At 46.2% G+C, this 15674-nt stretch overlaps 10 non-coding genes across 10 annotated transcripts; all 10 read left to right on the top strand.

Annotated features, from left to right (window-relative positions):
- Positions 1-117: 117 nt before the first annotated feature.
- Positions 118-308, top strand: LOC142273007 (U2 spliceosomal RNA). The gene has a single exon (XR_012737788.1). It is a non-coding gene; the product is annotated as a U2 spliceosomal RNA (small nuclear RNA).
- Positions 309-1695: 1387 nt separating this feature from the next.
- LOC142273008 (U2 spliceosomal RNA) lies at positions 1696-1886 on the top strand. The gene has a single exon (XR_012737789.1). It is a non-coding gene; the product is annotated as a U2 spliceosomal RNA (small nuclear RNA).
- Positions 1887-3273: 1387 nt separating this feature from the next.
- On the top strand, positions 3274-3464 carry LOC142273032 (U2 spliceosomal RNA). The gene has a single exon (XR_012737810.1). It is a non-coding gene; the product is annotated as a U2 spliceosomal RNA (small nuclear RNA).
- A 1387-nt stretch (positions 3465-4851) lies between these two features.
- On the top strand, positions 4852-5042 carry LOC142273010 (U2 spliceosomal RNA). Its single transcript, XR_012737790.1, has one exon. It is a non-coding gene; the product is annotated as a U2 spliceosomal RNA (small nuclear RNA).
- A 1387-nt stretch (positions 5043-6429) lies between these two features.
- LOC142273011 (U2 spliceosomal RNA) lies at positions 6430-6620 on the top strand. Its single transcript, XR_012737791.1, has one exon. It is a non-coding gene; the product is annotated as a U2 spliceosomal RNA (small nuclear RNA).
- Positions 6621-8007: 1387 nt separating this feature from the next.
- Positions 8008-8198, top strand: LOC142273012 (U2 spliceosomal RNA). The gene has a single exon (XR_012737792.1). It is a non-coding gene; the product is annotated as a U2 spliceosomal RNA (small nuclear RNA).
- A 1387-nt stretch (positions 8199-9585) lies between these two features.
- Positions 9586-9776, top strand: LOC142273013 (U2 spliceosomal RNA). The gene has a single exon (XR_012737793.1). It is a non-coding gene; the product is annotated as a U2 spliceosomal RNA (small nuclear RNA).
- Positions 9777-11163: 1387 nt separating this feature from the next.
- Positions 11164-11354, top strand: LOC142273014 (U2 spliceosomal RNA). Its single transcript, XR_012737794.1, has one exon. It is a non-coding gene; the product is annotated as a U2 spliceosomal RNA (small nuclear RNA).
- A 1387-nt stretch (positions 11355-12741) lies between these two features.
- Positions 12742-12932, top strand: LOC142273015 (U2 spliceosomal RNA). The gene has a single exon (XR_012737795.1). It is a non-coding gene; the product is annotated as a U2 spliceosomal RNA (small nuclear RNA).
- A 1387-nt stretch (positions 12933-14319) lies between these two features.
- LOC142273017 (U2 spliceosomal RNA) lies at positions 14320-14510 on the top strand. The gene has a single exon (XR_012737797.1). It is a non-coding gene; the product is annotated as a U2 spliceosomal RNA (small nuclear RNA).
- The last annotated feature ends 1164 nt before the right edge of the window (positions 14511-15674 follow it).

A 15674-nucleotide genomic window follows, 5' to 3' on the forward strand; every position in this document is an offset into this window, starting at 1 on the left:
GGCTTGGGTGACAAAATGTCTTGTGTAGGCGTGGGTTTGTCTCCCTCTCGCTCTCTCTCCCTAAGATGTGTCCGGCATAGGCCAGGGTGCCACTCGAGGCCCAAACCAATTCTGGTTATCGCTTCTCGGCCTTTTGGCTAAGATCAAGTGTAGTATCTGTTCTTATCAGTTTAATATCTGATACGTCCCCTATCTGGGGACCATATATTAAATGGATTTTTAGAACAGGGAGATGGAAAAAGAGCTTGCTCTGTCCACTCCACGCATTGACCTGGTATTGCAGTACCTCCAGGAACGGTGCACCCCTTCTTAACCCAGTTTCCAAAAGCAGAACTCAATTCACCTGATTCATATTAGCCCGATTTAATGAATTGGAAGAAAGCATACGTCTTCATATGCACCTCAATTTGGCCCATTCACTTTTCACACTTCCTCCTTTTGTTTTTTATCTTTCACACTTTTGACTTTCTTTATTCATCCAAATAGCAAACTCATCACCACTCAACCTGACCAACTCGGCTATGTCCCCGTGCTGCAGTTCTCTGTCTTATCTAGATCATTTGCAATTGAATGGAATAGATCCCTTTTGGACAAAGTGGATTCACCTGCTGCTGCAGTGACCACAGGTGTGATAAGATCTAGAATTGGCATCTGGTGCGATCTCTCCGCTTCCACTCCAAAGAAAGTTACCTGTTTATTCCTATCATGCATTGGTTTTTGGGGTTTTCTTTGAGTAATGATGATCTCTTTAGTAGTCTGTTGGCGCCCTCTCCTGGAGGAATAGTTTGCTTGCTCTTGGACATTCTAAAAGAGAGGTCATGATAGACATTGAGCTTCTGAGCTCAATTGGGGACAGTCATGGGTGATGAATGTTTGCAACCTACTGCGAAGCCTCATACCGCAATATAAGGAACGTCAAATACTAAGAAAGGGCGGCCTATGAAAGAATTACTACTTTCAATAAGTACACTTAAACGGCTAATTGGGAATAGAAAAACTGTAAAAAGCCCTCTGAGAAAGCCCCCCTCTAACCTTTGATAGTAAGCTTTTCTGTAGCCTGCCTGTTGATGTATTTTCCGTTTGAACTGTGCACAACATGAAGAGACGGAACACTGGCGGCTTGTCACAATGCCCCCCGATGACATCACAATAGCGCTGCTGCCTAGAAAACAAGCTGCGCAGAAGAAGTTGTTCTTTGGGTGGGAGGGTGGGCTAGTGGAAGGAGGGGGCAATCTCTTTTTTTCCCGGGTGGTAGGGGGATGACAGGAGAAGGGAAGCGGGTGGTGAGAAAGGTACAGAGGGCAGGGTTTGGGGGCTGGGAAGGAAAGGGAAAAGATTAGGGTTTGGGGATGATGAAAGGGCTTTCTACGGGTAAGGATGGCAAAGGGTGGCAGTGACGGAAAGTCAGGCAACCTGTCCTGTCCGTCTTTTTGTATCGTGAATTGGAAAGACTGCAAGGGGGAGGGGAGTTGCTTGCGCCCTAAAGGAGGAGTTATTCAGATTCATTGCAGTGGGCGGCGGCTGCAAAACGCACCATTCTTCTTGTTTTTGCTCTGCAAAGCAGCCTTTTCAAGGGTTGGCTTGGGTGACAAAATGTCTTGTGTAGGCGTGGGTTTGTCTCCCTCTCGCTCTCTCTCCCTAAGATGTGTCCGGCATAGGCCAGGGTGCCACTCGAGGCCCAAACCAATTCTGGTTATCGCTTCTCGGCCTTTTGGCTAAGATCAAGTGTAGTATCTGTTCTTATCAGTTTAATATCTGATACGTCCCCTATCTGGGGACCATATATTAAATGGATTTTTAGAACAGGGAGATGGAAAAAGAGCTTGCTCTGTCCACTCCACGCATTGACCTGGTATTGCAGTACCTCCAGGAACGGTGCACCCCTTCTTAACCCAGTTTCCAAAAGCAGAACTCAATTCACCTGATTCATATTAGCCCGATTTAATGAATTGGAAGAAAGCATACGTCTTCATATGCACCTCAATTTGGCCCATTCACTTTTCACACTTCCTCCTTTTGTTTTTTATCTTTCACACTTTTGACTTTCTTTATTCATCCAAATAGCAAACTCATCACCACTCAACCTGACCAACTCGGCTATGTCCCCGTGCTGCAGTTCTCTGTCTTATCTAGATCATTTGCAATTGAATGGAATAGATCCCTTTTGGACAAAGTGGATTCACCTGCTGCTGCAGTGACCACAGGTGTGATAAGATCTAGAATTGGCATCTGGTGCGATCTCTCCGCTTCCACTCCAAAGAAAGTTACCTGTTTATTCCTATCATGCATTGGTTTTTGGGGTTTTCTTTGAGTAATGATGATCTCTTTAGTAGTCTGTTGGCGCCCTCTCCTGGAGGAATAGTTTGCTTGCTCTTGGACATTCTAAAAGAGAGGTCATGATAGACATTGAGCTTCTGAGCTCAATTGGGGACAGTCATGGGTGATGAATGTTTGCAACCTACTGCGAAGCCTCATACCGCAATATAAGGAACGTCAAATACTAAGAAAGGGCGGCCTATGAAAGAATTACTACTTTCAATAAGTACACTTAAACGGCTAATTGGGAATAGAAAAACTGTAAAAAGCCCTCTGAGAAAGCCCCCCTCTAACCTTTGATAGTAAGCTTTTCTGTAGTCTGCCTGTTGATGTATTTTCCGTTTGAACTGTGCACAACATGAAGAGACGGAACACTGGCGGCTTGTCACAATGCCCCCCGATGACATCACAATAGCGCTGCTGCCTAGAAAACAAGCTGCGCAGAAGAAGTTGTTCTTTGGGTGGGAGGGTGGGCTAGTGGAAGGAGGGGGCAATCTCTTTTTTTCCCGGGTGGTAGGGGGATGACAGGAGAAGGGAAGCGGGTGGTGAGAAAGGTACAGAGGGCAGGGTTTGGGGGCTGGGAAGGAAAGGGAAAAGATTAGGGTTTGGGGATGATGAAAGGGCTTTCTACGGGTAAGGATGGCAAAGGGTGGCAGTGACGGAAAGTCAGGCAACCTGTCCTGTCCGTCTTTTTGTATCGTGAATTGGAAAGACTGCAAGGGGGAGGGGAGTTGCTTGCGCCCTAAAGGAGGAGTTATTCAGATTCATTGCAGTGGGCGGCGGCTGCAAAACGCACCATTCTTCTTGTTTTTGCTCTGCAAAGCAGCCTTTTCAAGGGTTGGCTTGGGTGACAAAATGTCTTGTGTAGGCGTGGGTTTGTCTCCCTCTCGCTCTCTCTCCCTAAGATGTGTCCGGCATAGGCCAGGGTGCCACTCGAGGCCCAAACCAATTCTGGTTATCGCTTCTCGGCCTTTTGGCTAAGATCAAGTGTAGTATCTGTTCTTATCAGTTTAATATCTGATACGTCCCCTATCTGTGGACCATATATTAAATGGATTTTTAGAACAGGGAGATGGAAAAAGAGCTTGCTCTGTCCACTCCACGCATTGACCTGGTATTGCAGTACCTCCAGGAACGGTGCACCCCTTCTTAACCCAGTTTCCAAAAGCAGAACTCAATTCACCTGATTCATATTAGCCCGATTTAATGAATTGGAAGAAAGCATACGTCTTCATATGCACCTCAATTTGGCCCATTCACTTTTCACACTTCCTCCTTTTGTTTTTTATCTTTCACACTTTTGACTTTCTTTATTCATCCAAATAGCAAACTCATCACCACTCAACCTGACCAACTCGGCTATGTCCCCGTGCTGCAGTTCTCTGTCTTATCTAGATCATTTGCAATTGAATGGAATAGATCCCTTTTGGACAAAGTGGATTCACCTGCTGCTGCAGTGACCACAGGTGTGATAAGATCTAGAATTGGCATCTGGTGCGATCTCTCCGCTTCCACTCCAAAGAAAGTTACCTGTTTATTCCTATCATGCATTGGTTTTTGGGGTTTTCTTTGAGTAATGATGATCTCTTTAGTAGTCTGTTGGCGCCCTCTCCTGGAGGAATAGTTTGCTTGCTCTTGGACATTCTAAAAGAGAGGTCATGATAGACATTGAGCTTCTGAGCTCAATTGGGGACAGTCATGGGTGATGAATGTTTGCAACCTACTGCGAAGCCTCATACCGCAATATAAGGAACGTCAAATACTAAGAAAGGGCGGCCTATGAAAGAATTACTACTTTCAATAAGTACACTTAAACGGCTAATTGGGAATAGAAAAACTGTAAAAAGCCCTCTGAGAAAGCCCCCCTCTAACCTTTGATAGTAAGCTTTTCTGTAGTCTGCCTGTTGATGTATTTTCCGTTTGAACTGTGCACAACATGAAGAGACGGAACACTGGCGGCTTGTCACAATGCCCCCCGATGACATCACAATAGCGCTGCTGCCTAGAAAACAAGCTGCGCAGAAGAAGTTGTTCTTTGGGTGGGAGGGTGGGCTAGTGGAAGGAGGGGGCAATCTCTTTTTTTCCCGGGTGGTAGGGGGATGACAGGAGAAGGGAAGCGGGTGGTGAGAAAGGTACAGAGGGCAGGGTTTGGGGGCTGGGAAGGAAAGGGAAAAGATTAGGGTTTGGGGATGATGAAAGGGCTTTCTACGGGTAAGGATGGCAAAGGGTGGCAGTGACGGAAAGTCAGGCAACCTGTCCTGTCCGTCTTTTTGTATCGTGAATTGGAAAGACTGCAAGGGGGAGGGGAGTTGCTTGCGCCCTAAAGGAGGAGTTATTCAGATTCATTGCAGTGGGCGGCGGCTGCAAAACGCACCATTCTTCTTGTTTTTGCTCTGCAAAGCAGCCTTTTCAAGGGTTGGCTTGGGTGACAAAATGTCTTGTGTAGGCGTGGGTTTGTCTCCCTCTCGCTCTCTCTCCCTAAGATGTGTCCGGCATAGGCCAGGGTGCCACTCGAGGCCCAAACCAATTCTGGTTATCGCTTCTCGGCCTTTTGGCTAAGATCAAGTGTAGTATCTGTTCTTATCAGTTTAATATCTGATACGTCCCCTATCTGGGGACCATATATTAAATGGATTTTTAGAACAGGGAGATGGAAAAAGAGCTTGCTCTGTCCACTCCACGCATTGACCTGGTATTGCAGTACCTCCAGGAACGGTGCACCCCTTCTTAACCCAGTTTCCAAAAGCAGAACTCAATTCACCTGATTCATATTAGCCCGATTTAATGAATTGGAAGAAAGCATACGTCTTCATATGCACCTCAATTTGGCCCATTCACTTTTCACACTTCCTCCTTTTGTTTTTTATCTTTCACACTTTTGACTTTCTTTATTCATCCAAATAGCAAACTCATCACCACTCAACCTGACCAACTCGGCTATGTCCCCGTGCTGCAGTTCTCTGTCTTATCTAGATCATTTGCAATTGAATGGAATAGATCCCTTTTGGACAAAGTGGATTCACCTGCTGCTGCAGTGACCACAGGTGTGATAAGATCTAGAATTGGCATCTGGTGCGATCTCTCCGCTTCCACTCCAAAGAAAGTTACCTGTTTATTCCTATCATGCATTGGTTTTTGGGGTTTTCTTTGAGTAATGATGATCTCTTTAGTAGTCTGTTGGCGCCCTCTCCTGGAGGAATAGTTTGCTTGCTCTTGGACATTCTAAAAGAGAGGTCATGATAGACATTGAGCTTCTGAGCTCAATTGGGGACAGTCATGGGTGATGAATGTTTGCAACCTACTGCGAAGCCTCATACCGCAATATAAGGAACGTCAAATACTAAGAAAGGGCGGCCTATGAAAGAATTACTACTTTCAATAAGTACACTTAAACGGCTAATTGGGAATAGAAAAACTGTAAAAAGCCCTCTGAGAAAGCCCCCCTCTAACCTTTGATAGTAAGCTTTTCTGTAGTCTGCCTGTTGATGTATTTTCCGTTTGAACTGTGCACAACATGAAGAGACGGAACACTGGCGGCTTGTCACAATGCCCCCCGATGACATCACAATAGCGCTGCTGCCTAGAAAACAAGCTGCGCAGAAGAAGTTGTTCTTTGGGTGGGAGGGTGGGCTAGTGGAAGGAGGGGGCAATCTCTTTTTTTCCCGGGTGGTAGGGGGATGACAGGAGAAGGGAAGCGGGTGGTGAGAAAGGTACAGAGGGCAGGGTTTGGGGGCTGGGAAGGAAAGGGAAAAGATTAGGGTTTGGGGATGATGAAAGGGCTTTCTACGGGTAAGGATGGCAAAGGGTGGCAGTGACGGAAAGTCAGGCAACCTGTCCTGTCCGTCTTTTTGTATCGTGAATTGGAAAGACTGCAAGGGGGAGGGGAGTTGCTTGCGCCCTAAAGGAGGAGTTATTCAGATTCATTGCAGTGGGCGGCGGCTGCAAAACGCACCATTCTTCTTGTTTTTGCTCTGCAAAGCAGCCTTTTCAAGGGTTGGCTTGGGTGACAAAATGTCTTGTGTAGGCGTGGGTTTGTCTCCCTCTCGCTCTCTCTCCCTAAGATGTGTCCGGCATAGGCCAGGGTGCCACTCGAGGCCCAAACCAATTCTGGTTATCGCTTCTCGGCCTTTTGGCTAAGATCAAGTGTAGTATCTGTTCTTATCAGTTTAATATCTGATACGTCCCCTATCTGGGGACCATATATTAAATGGATTTTTAGAACAGGGAGATGGAAAAAGAGCTTGCTCTGTCCACTCCACGCATTGACCTGGTATTGCAGTACCTCCAGGAACGGTGCACCCCTTCTTAACCCAGTTTCCAAAAGCAGAACTCAATTCACCTGATTCATATTAGCCCGATTTAATGAATTGGAAGAAAGCATACGTCTTCATATGCACCTCAATTTGGCCCATTCACTTTTCACACTTCCTCCTTTTGTTTTTTATCTTTCACACTTTTGACTTTCTTTATTCATCCAAATAGCAAACTCATCACCACTCAACCTGACCAACTCGGCTATGTCCCCGTGCTGCAGTTCTCTGTCTTATCTAGATCATTTGCAATTGAATGGAATAGATCCCTTTTGGACAAAGTGGATTCACCTGCTGCTGCAGTGACCACAGGTGTGATAAGATCTAGAATTGGCATCTGGTGCGATCTCTCCGCTTCCACTCCAAAGAAAGTTACCTGTTTATTCCTATCATGCATTGGTTTTTGGGGTTTTCTTTGAGTAATGATGATCTCTTTAGTAGTCTGTTGGCGCCCTCTCCTGGAGGAATAGTTTGCTTGCTCTTGGACATTCTAAAAGAGAGGTCATGATAGACATTGAGCTTCTGAGCTCAATTGGGGACAGTCATGGGTGATGAATGTTTGCAACCTACTGCGAAGCCTCATACCGCAATATAAGGAACGTCAAATACTAAGAAAGGGCGGCCTATGAAAGAATTACTACTTTCAATAAGTACACTTAAACGGCTAATTGGGAATAGAAAAACTGTAAAAAGCCCTCTGAGAAAGCCCCCCTCTAACCTTTGATAGTAAGCTTTTCTGTAGTCTGCCTGTTGATGTATTTTCCGTTTGAACTGTGCACAACATGAAGAGACGGAACACTGGCGGCTTGTCACAATGCCCCCCGATGACATCACAATAGCGCTGCTGCCTAGAAAACAAGCTGCGCAGAAGAAGTTGTTCTTTGGGTGGGAGGGTGGGCTAGTGGAAGGAGGGGGCAATCTCTTTTTTTCCCGGGTGGTAGGGGGATGACAGGAGAAGGGAAGCGGGTGGTGAGAAAGGTACAGAGGGCAGGGTTTGGGGGCTGGGAAGGAAAGGGAAAAGATTAGGGTTTGGGGATGATGAAAGGGCTTTCTACGGGTAAGGATGGCAAAGGGTGGCAGTGACGGAAAGTCAGGCAACCTGTCCTGTCCGTCTTTTTGTATCGTGAATTGGAAAGACTGCAAGGGGGAGGGGAGTTGCTTGCGCCCTAAAGGAGGAGTTATTCAGATTCATTGCAGTGGGCGGCGGCTGCAAAACGCACCATTCTTCTTGTTTTTGCTCTGCAAAGCAGCCTTTTCAAGGGTTGGCTTGGGTGACAAAATGTCTTGTGTAGGCGTGGGTTTGTCTCCCTCTCGCTCTCTCTCCCTAAGATGTGTCCGGCATAGGCCAGGGTGCCACTCGAGGCCCAAACCAATTCTGGTTATCGCTTCTCGGCCTTTTGGCTAAGATCAAGTGTAGTATCTGTTCTTATCAGTTTAATATCTGATACGTCCCCTATCTGGGGACCATATATTAAATGGATTTTTAGAACAGGGAGATGGAAAAAGAGCTTGCTCTGTCCACTCCACGCATTGACCTGGTATTGCAGTACCTCCAGGAACGGTGCACCCCTTCTTAACCCAGTTTCCAAAAGCAGAACTCAATTCACCTGATTCATATTAGCCCGATTTAATGAATTGGAAGAAAGCATACGTCTTCATATGCACCTCAATTTGGCCCATTCACTTTTCACACTTCCTCCTTTTGTTTTTTATCTTTCACACTTTTGACTTTCTTTATTCATCCAAATAGCAAACTCATCACCACTCAACCTGACCAACTCGGCTATGTCCCCGTGCTGCAGTTCTCTGTCTTATCTAGATCATTTGCAATTGAATGGAATAGATCCCTTTTGGACAAAGTGGATTCACCTGCTGCTGCAGTGACCACAGGTGTGATAAGATCTAGAATTGGCATCTGGTGCGATCTCTCCGCTTCCACTCCAAAGAAAGTTACCTGTTTATTCCTATCATGCATTGGTTTTTGGGGTTTTCTTTGAGTAATGATGATCTCTTTAGTAGTCTGTTGGCGCCCTCTCCTGGAGGAATAGTTTGCTTGCTCTTGGACATTCTAAAAGAGAGGTCATGATAGACATTGAGCTTCTGAGCTCAATTGGGGACAGTCATGGGTGATGAATGTTTGCAACCTACTGCGAAGCCTCATACCGCAATATAAGGAACGTCAAATACTAAGAAAGGGCGGCCTATGAAAGAATTACTACTTTCAATAAGTACACTTAAACGGCTAATTGGGAATAGAAAAACTGTAAAAAGCCCTCTGAGAAAGCCCCCCTCTAACCTTTGATAGTAAGCTTTTCTGTAGTCTGCCTGTTGATGTATTTTCCGTTTGAACTGTGCACAACATGAAGAGACGGAACACTGGCGGCTTGTCACAATGCCCCCCGATGACATCACAATAGCGCTGCTGCCTAGAAAACAAGCTGCGCAGAAGAAGTTGTTCTTTGGGTGGGAGGGTGGGCTAGTGGAAGGAGGGGGCAATCTCTTTTTTTCCCGGGTGGTAGGGGGATGACAGGAGAAGGGAAGCGGGTGGTGAGAAAGGTACAGAGGGCAGGGTTTGGGGGCTGGGAAGGAAAGGGAAAAGATTAGGGTTTGGGGATGATGAAAGGGCTTTCTACGGGTAAGGATGGCAAAGGGTGGCAGTGACGGAAAGTCAGGCAACCTGTCCTGTCCGTCTTTTTGTATCGTGAATTGGAAAGACTGCAAGGGGGAGGGGAGTTGCTTGCGCCCTAAAGGAGGAGTTATTCAGATTCATTGCAGTGGGCGGCGGCTGCAAAACGCACCATTCTTCTTGTTTTTGCTCTGCAAAGCAGCCTTTTCAAGGGTTGGCTTGGGTGACAAAATGTCTTGTGTAGGCGTGGGTTTGTCTCCCTCTCGCTCTCTCTCCCTAAGATGTGTCCGGCATAGGCCAGGGTGCCACTCGAGGCCCAAACCAATTCTGGTTATCGCTTCTCGGCCTTTTGGCTAAGATCAAGTGTAGTATCTGTTCTTATCAGTTTAATATCTGATACGTCCCCTATCTGGGGACCATATATTAAATGGATTTTTAGAACAGGGAGATGGAAAAAGAGCTTGCTCTGTCCACTCCACGCATTGACCTGGTATTGCAGTACCTCCAGGAACGGTGCACCCCTTCTTAACCCAGTTTCCAAAAGCAGAACTCAATTCACCTGATTCATATTAGCCCGATTTAATGAATTGGAAGAAAGCATACGTCTTCATATGCACCTCAATTTGGCCCATTCACTTTTCACACTTCCTCCTTTTGTTTTTTATCTTTCACACTTTTGACTTTCTTTATTCATCCAAATAGCAAACTCATCACCACTCAACCTGACCAACTCGGCTATGTCCCCGTGCTGCAGTTCTCTGTCTTATCTAGATCATTTGCAATTGAATGGAATAGATCCCTTTTGGACAAAGTGGATTCACCTGCTGCTGCAGTGACCACAGGTGTGATAAGATCTAGAATTGGCATCTGGTGCGATCTCTCCGCTTCCACTCCAAAGAAAGTTACCTGTTTATTCCTATCATGCATTGGTTTTTGGGGTTTTCTTTGAGTAATGATGATCTCTTTAGTAGTCTGTTGGCGCCCTCTCCTGGAGGAATAGTTTGCTTGCTCTTGGACATTCTAAAAGAGAGGTCATGATAGACATTGAGCTTCTGAGCTCAATTGGGGACAGTCATGGGTGATGAATGTTTGCAACCTACTGCGAAGCCTCATACCGCAATATAAGGAACGTCAAATACTAAGAAAGGGCGGCCTATGAAAGAATTACTACTTTCAATAAGTACACTTAAACGGCTAATTGGGAATAGAAAAACTGTAAAAAGCCCTCTGAGAAAGCCCCCCTCTAACCTTTGATAGTAAGCTTTTCTGTAGTCTGCCTGTTGATGTATTTTCCGTTTGAACTGTGCACAACATGAAGAGACGGAACACTGGCGGCTTGTCACAATGCCCCCCGATGACATCACAATAGCGCTGCTGCCTAGAAAACAAGCTGCGCAGAAGAAGTTGTTCTTTGGGTGGGAGGGTGGGCTAGTGGAAGGAGGGGGCAATCTCTTTTTTTCCCGGGTGGTAGGGGGATGACAGGAGAAGGGAAGCGGGTGGTGAGAAAGGTACAGAGGGCAGGGTTTGGGGGCTGGGAAGGAAAGGGAAAAGATTAGGGTTTGGGGATGATGAAAGGGCTTTCTACGGGTAAGGATGGCAAAGGGTGGCAGTGACGGAAAGTCAGGCAACCTGTCCTGTCCGTCTTTTTGTATCGTGAATTGGAAAGACTGCAAGGGGGAGGGGAGTTGCTTGCGCCCTAAAGGAGGAGTTATTCAGATTCATTGCAGTGGGCGGCGGCTGCAAAACGCACCATTCTTCTTGTTTTTGCTCTGCAAAGCAGCCTTTTCAAGGGTTGGCTTGGGTGACAAAATGTCTTGTGTAGGCGTGGGTTTGTCTCCCTCTCGCTCTCTCTCCCTAAGATGTGTCCGGCATAGGCCAGGGTGCCACTCGAGGCCCAAACCAATTCTGGTTATCGCTTCTCGGCCTTTTGGCTAAGATCAAGTGTAGTATCTGTTCTTATCAGTTTAATATCTGATACGTCCCCTATCTGGGGACCATATATTAAATGGATTTTTAGAACAGGGAGATGGAAAAAGAGCTTGCTCTGTCCACTCCACGCATTGACCTGGTATTGCAGTACCTCCAGGAACGGTGCACCCCTTCTTAACCCAGTTTCCAAAAGCAGAACTCAATTCACCTGATTCATATTAGCCCGATTTAATGAATTGGAAGAAAGCATACGTCTTCATATGCACCTCAATTTGGCCCATTCACTTTTCACACTTCCTCCTTTTGTTTTTTATCTTTCACACTTTTGACTTTCTTTATTCATCCAAATAGCAAACTCATCACCACTCAACCTGACCAACTCGGCTATGTCCCCGTGCTGCAGTTCTCTGTCTTATCTAGATCATTTGCAATTGAATGGAATAGATCCCTTTTGGACAAAGTGGATTCACCTGCTGCTGCAGTGACCACAGGTGTGATAAGATCTAGAATTGGCATCTGGTGCGATCTCTCCGCTTCCACTCCAAAGAAAGTTACCTGTTTATTCCTATCATGCATTGGTTTTTGGGGTTTTCTTTGAGTAATGATGATCTCTTTAGTAGTCTGTTGGCGCCCTCTCCTGGAGGAATAGTTTGCTTGCTCTTGGACATTCTAAAAGAGAGGTCATGATAGACATTGAGCTTCTGAGCTCAATTGGGGACAGTCATGGGTGATGAATGTTTGCAACCTACTGCGAAGCCTCATACCGCAATATAAGGAACGTCAAATACTAAGAAAGGGCGGCCTATGAAAGAATTACTACTTTCAATAAGTACACTTAAACGGCTAATTGGGAATAGAAAAACTGTAAAAAGCCCTCTGAGAAAGCCCCCCTCTAACCTTTGATAGTAAGCTTTTCTGTAGTCTGCCTGTTGATGTATTTTCCGTTTGAACTGTGCACAACATGAAGAGACGGAACACTGGCGGCTTGTCACAATGCCCCCCGATGACATCACAATAGCGCTGCTGCCTAGAAAACAAGCTGCGCAGAAGAAGTTGTTCTTTGGGTGGGAGGGTGGGCTAGTGGAAGGAGGGGGCAATCTCTTTTTTTCCCGGGTGGTAGGGGGATGACAGGAGAAGGGAAGCGGGTGGTGAGAAAGGTACAGAGGGCAGGGTTTGGGGGCTGGGAAGGAAAGGGAAAAGATTAGGGTTTGGGGATGATGAAAGGGCTTTCTACGGGTAAGGATGGCAAAGGGTGGCAGTGACGGAAAGTCAGGCAACCTGTCCTGTCCGTCTTTTTGTATCGTGAATTGGAAAGACTGCAAGGGGGAGGGGAGTTGCTTGCGCCCTAAAGGAGGAGTTATTCAGATTCATTGCAGTGGGCGGCGGCTGCAAAACGCACCATTCTTCTTGTTTTTGCTCTGCAAAGCAGCCTTTTCAAGGGTTGGCTTGGGTGACAAAATGTCTTGTGTAGGCGTGGGTTTGTCTCCCTCTCGCTCTCTCTCCCTAAGATGTGTCCGGCATAGGCCAGGGTGCCACTCGAGGCCCAAACCAATTCTGGTTATCGCTTCTCGGCCTTTTGGCTAAGATCAAGTGTAGTATCTGTTCTTATCAGTTTAATATCTGATACGTCCCCTATCTGGGGACCATATATTAAATGGATTTTTAGAACAGGGAGATGGAAAAAGAGCTTGCTCTGTCCACTCCACGCATTGACCTGGTATTGCAGTACCTCCAGGAACGGTGCACCCCTTCTTAACCCAGTTTCCAAAAGCAGAACTCAATTCACCTGATTCATATTAGCCCGATTTAATGAATTGGAAGAAAGCATACGTCTTCATATGCACCTCAATTTGGCCCATTCACTTTTCACACTTCCTCCTTTTGTTTTTTATCTTTCACACTTTTGACTTTCTTTATTCATCCAAATAGCAAACTCATCACCACTCAACCTGACCAACTCGGCTATGTCCCCGTGCTGCAGTTCTCTGTCTTATCTAGATCATTTGCAATTGAATGGAATAGATCCCTTTTGGACAAAGTGGATTCACCTGCTGCTGCAGTGACCACAGGTGTGATAAGATCTAGAATTGGCATCTGGTGCGATCTCTCCGCTTCCACTCCAAAGAAAGTTACCTGTTTATTCCTATCATGCATTGGTTTTTGGGGTTTTCTTTGAGTAATGATGATCTCTTTAGTAGTCTGTTGGCGCCCTCTCCTGGAGGAATAGTTTGCTTGCTCTTGGACATTCTAAAAGAGAGGTCATGATAGACATTGAGCTTCTGAGCTCAATTGGGGACAGTCATGGGTGATGAATGTTTGCAACCTACTGCGAAGCCTCATACCGCAATATAAGGAACGTCAAATACTAAGAAAGGGCGGCCTATGAAAGAATTACTACTTTCAATAAGTACACTTAAACGGCTAATTGGGAATAGAAAAACTGTAAAAAGCCCTCTGAGAAAGCCCCCCTCTAACCTTTGATAGTAAGCTTTTCTGTAGTCTGCCTGTTGATGTATTTTCCGTTTGAACTGTGCACAACATGAAGAGACGGAACACTGGCGGCTTGTCACAATGCCCCCCGATGACATCACAATAGCGCTGCTGCCTAGAAAACAAGCTGCGCAGAAGAAGTTGTTCTTTGGGTGGGAGGGTGGGCTAGTGGAAGGAGGGGGCAATCTCTTTTTTTCCCGGGTGGTAGGGGGATGACAGGAGAAGGGAAGCGGGTGGTGAGAAAGGTACAGAGGGCAGGGTTTGGGGGCTGGGAAGGAAAGGGAAAAGATTAGGGTTTGGGGATGATGAAAGGGCTTTCTACGGGTAAGGATGGCAAAGGGTGGCAGTGACGGAAAGTCAGGCAACCTGTCCTGTCCGTCTTTTTGTATCGTGAATTGGAAAGACTGCAAGGGGGAGGGGAGTTGCTTGCGCCCTAAAGGAGGAGTTATTCAGATTCATTGCAGTGGGCGGCGGCTGCAAAACGCACCATTCTTCTTGTTTTTGCTCTGCAAAGCAGCCTTTTCAAGGGTTGGCTTGGGTGACAAAATGTCTTGTGTAGGCGTGGGTTTGTCTCCCTCTCGCTCTCTCTCCCTAAGATGTGTCCGGCATAGGCCAGGGTGCCACTCGAGGCCCAAACCAATTCTGGTTATCGCTTCTCGGCCTTTTGGCTAAGATCAAGTGTAGTATCTGTTCTTATCAGTTTAATATCTGATACGTCCCCTATCTGGGGACCATATATTAAATGGATTTTTAGAACAGGGAGATGGAAAAAGAGCTTGCTCTGTCCACTCCACGCATTGACCTGGTATTGCAGTACCTCCAGGAACGGTGCACCCCTTCTTAACCCAGTTTCCAAAAGCAGAACTCAATTCACCTGATTCATATTAGCCCGATTTAATGAATTGGAAGAAAGCATACGTCTTCATATGCACCTCAATTTGGCCCATTCACTTTTCACACTTCCTCCTTTTGTTTTTTATCTTTCACACTTTTGACTTTCTTTATTCATCCAAATAGCAAACTCATCACCACTCAACCTGACCAACTCGGCTATGTCCCCGTGCTGCAGTTCTCTGTCTTATCTAGATCATTTGCAATTGAATGGAATAGATCCCTTTTGGACAAAGTGGATTCACCTGCTGCTGCAGTGACCACAGGTGTGATAAGATCTAGAATTGGCATCTGGTGCGATCTCTCCGCTTCCACTCCAAAGAAAGTTACCTGTTTATTCCTATCATGCATTGGTTTTTGGGGTTTTCTTTGAGTAATGATGATCTCTTTAGTAGTCTGTTGGCGCCCTCTCCTGGAGGAATAGTTTGCTTGCTCTTGGACATTCTAAAAGAGAGGTCATGATAGACATTGAGCTTCTGAGCTCAATTGGGGACAGTCATGGGTGATGAATGTTTGCAACCTACTGCGAAGCCTCATACCGCAATATAAGGAACGTCAAATACTAAGAAAGGGCGGCCTATGAAAGAATTACTACTTTCAATAAGTACACTTAAACGGCTAATTGGGAATAGAAAAACTGTAAAAAGCCCTCTGAGAAAGCCCCCCTCTAACCTTTGATAGTAAGCTTTTCTGTAGTCTGCCTGTTGATGTATTTTCCGTTTGAACTGTGCACAACATGAAGAGACGGAACACTGGCGGCTTGTCACAATGCCCCCCGATGACATCACAATAGCGCTGCTGCCTAGAAAACAAGCTGCGCAGAAGAAGTTGTTCTTTGGGTGGGAGGGTGGGCTAGTGGAAGGAGGGGGCAATCTCTTTTTTTCCCGGGTGGTAGGGGGATGACAGGAGAAGGGAAGCGGGTGGTGAGAAAGGTACAGAGGGCAGGGTTTGGGGGCTGGGAAGGAAAGGGAAAAGATTAGGGTTTGGGGATGATGAAAGGGCTTTCTACGGGTAAGGATGGCAAAGGGTGGCAGTGACGGAAAGTCAGGCAACCTGTCCTGTCCGTCTTTTTGTATCGTGAATTGGAAAGACTGCAAGGGGGAGGGGAGTTG

Source organism: Anomaloglossus baeobatrachus, unplaced genomic scaffold (genome assembly GCF_048569485.1).
Source record: "Anomaloglossus baeobatrachus isolate aAnoBae1 unplaced genomic scaffold, aAnoBae1.hap1 Scaffold_357, whole genome shotgun sequence".
Lineage (NCBI taxonomy): Eukaryota > Metazoa > Chordata > Amphibia > Anura > Aromobatidae > Anomaloglossus > Anomaloglossus baeobatrachus.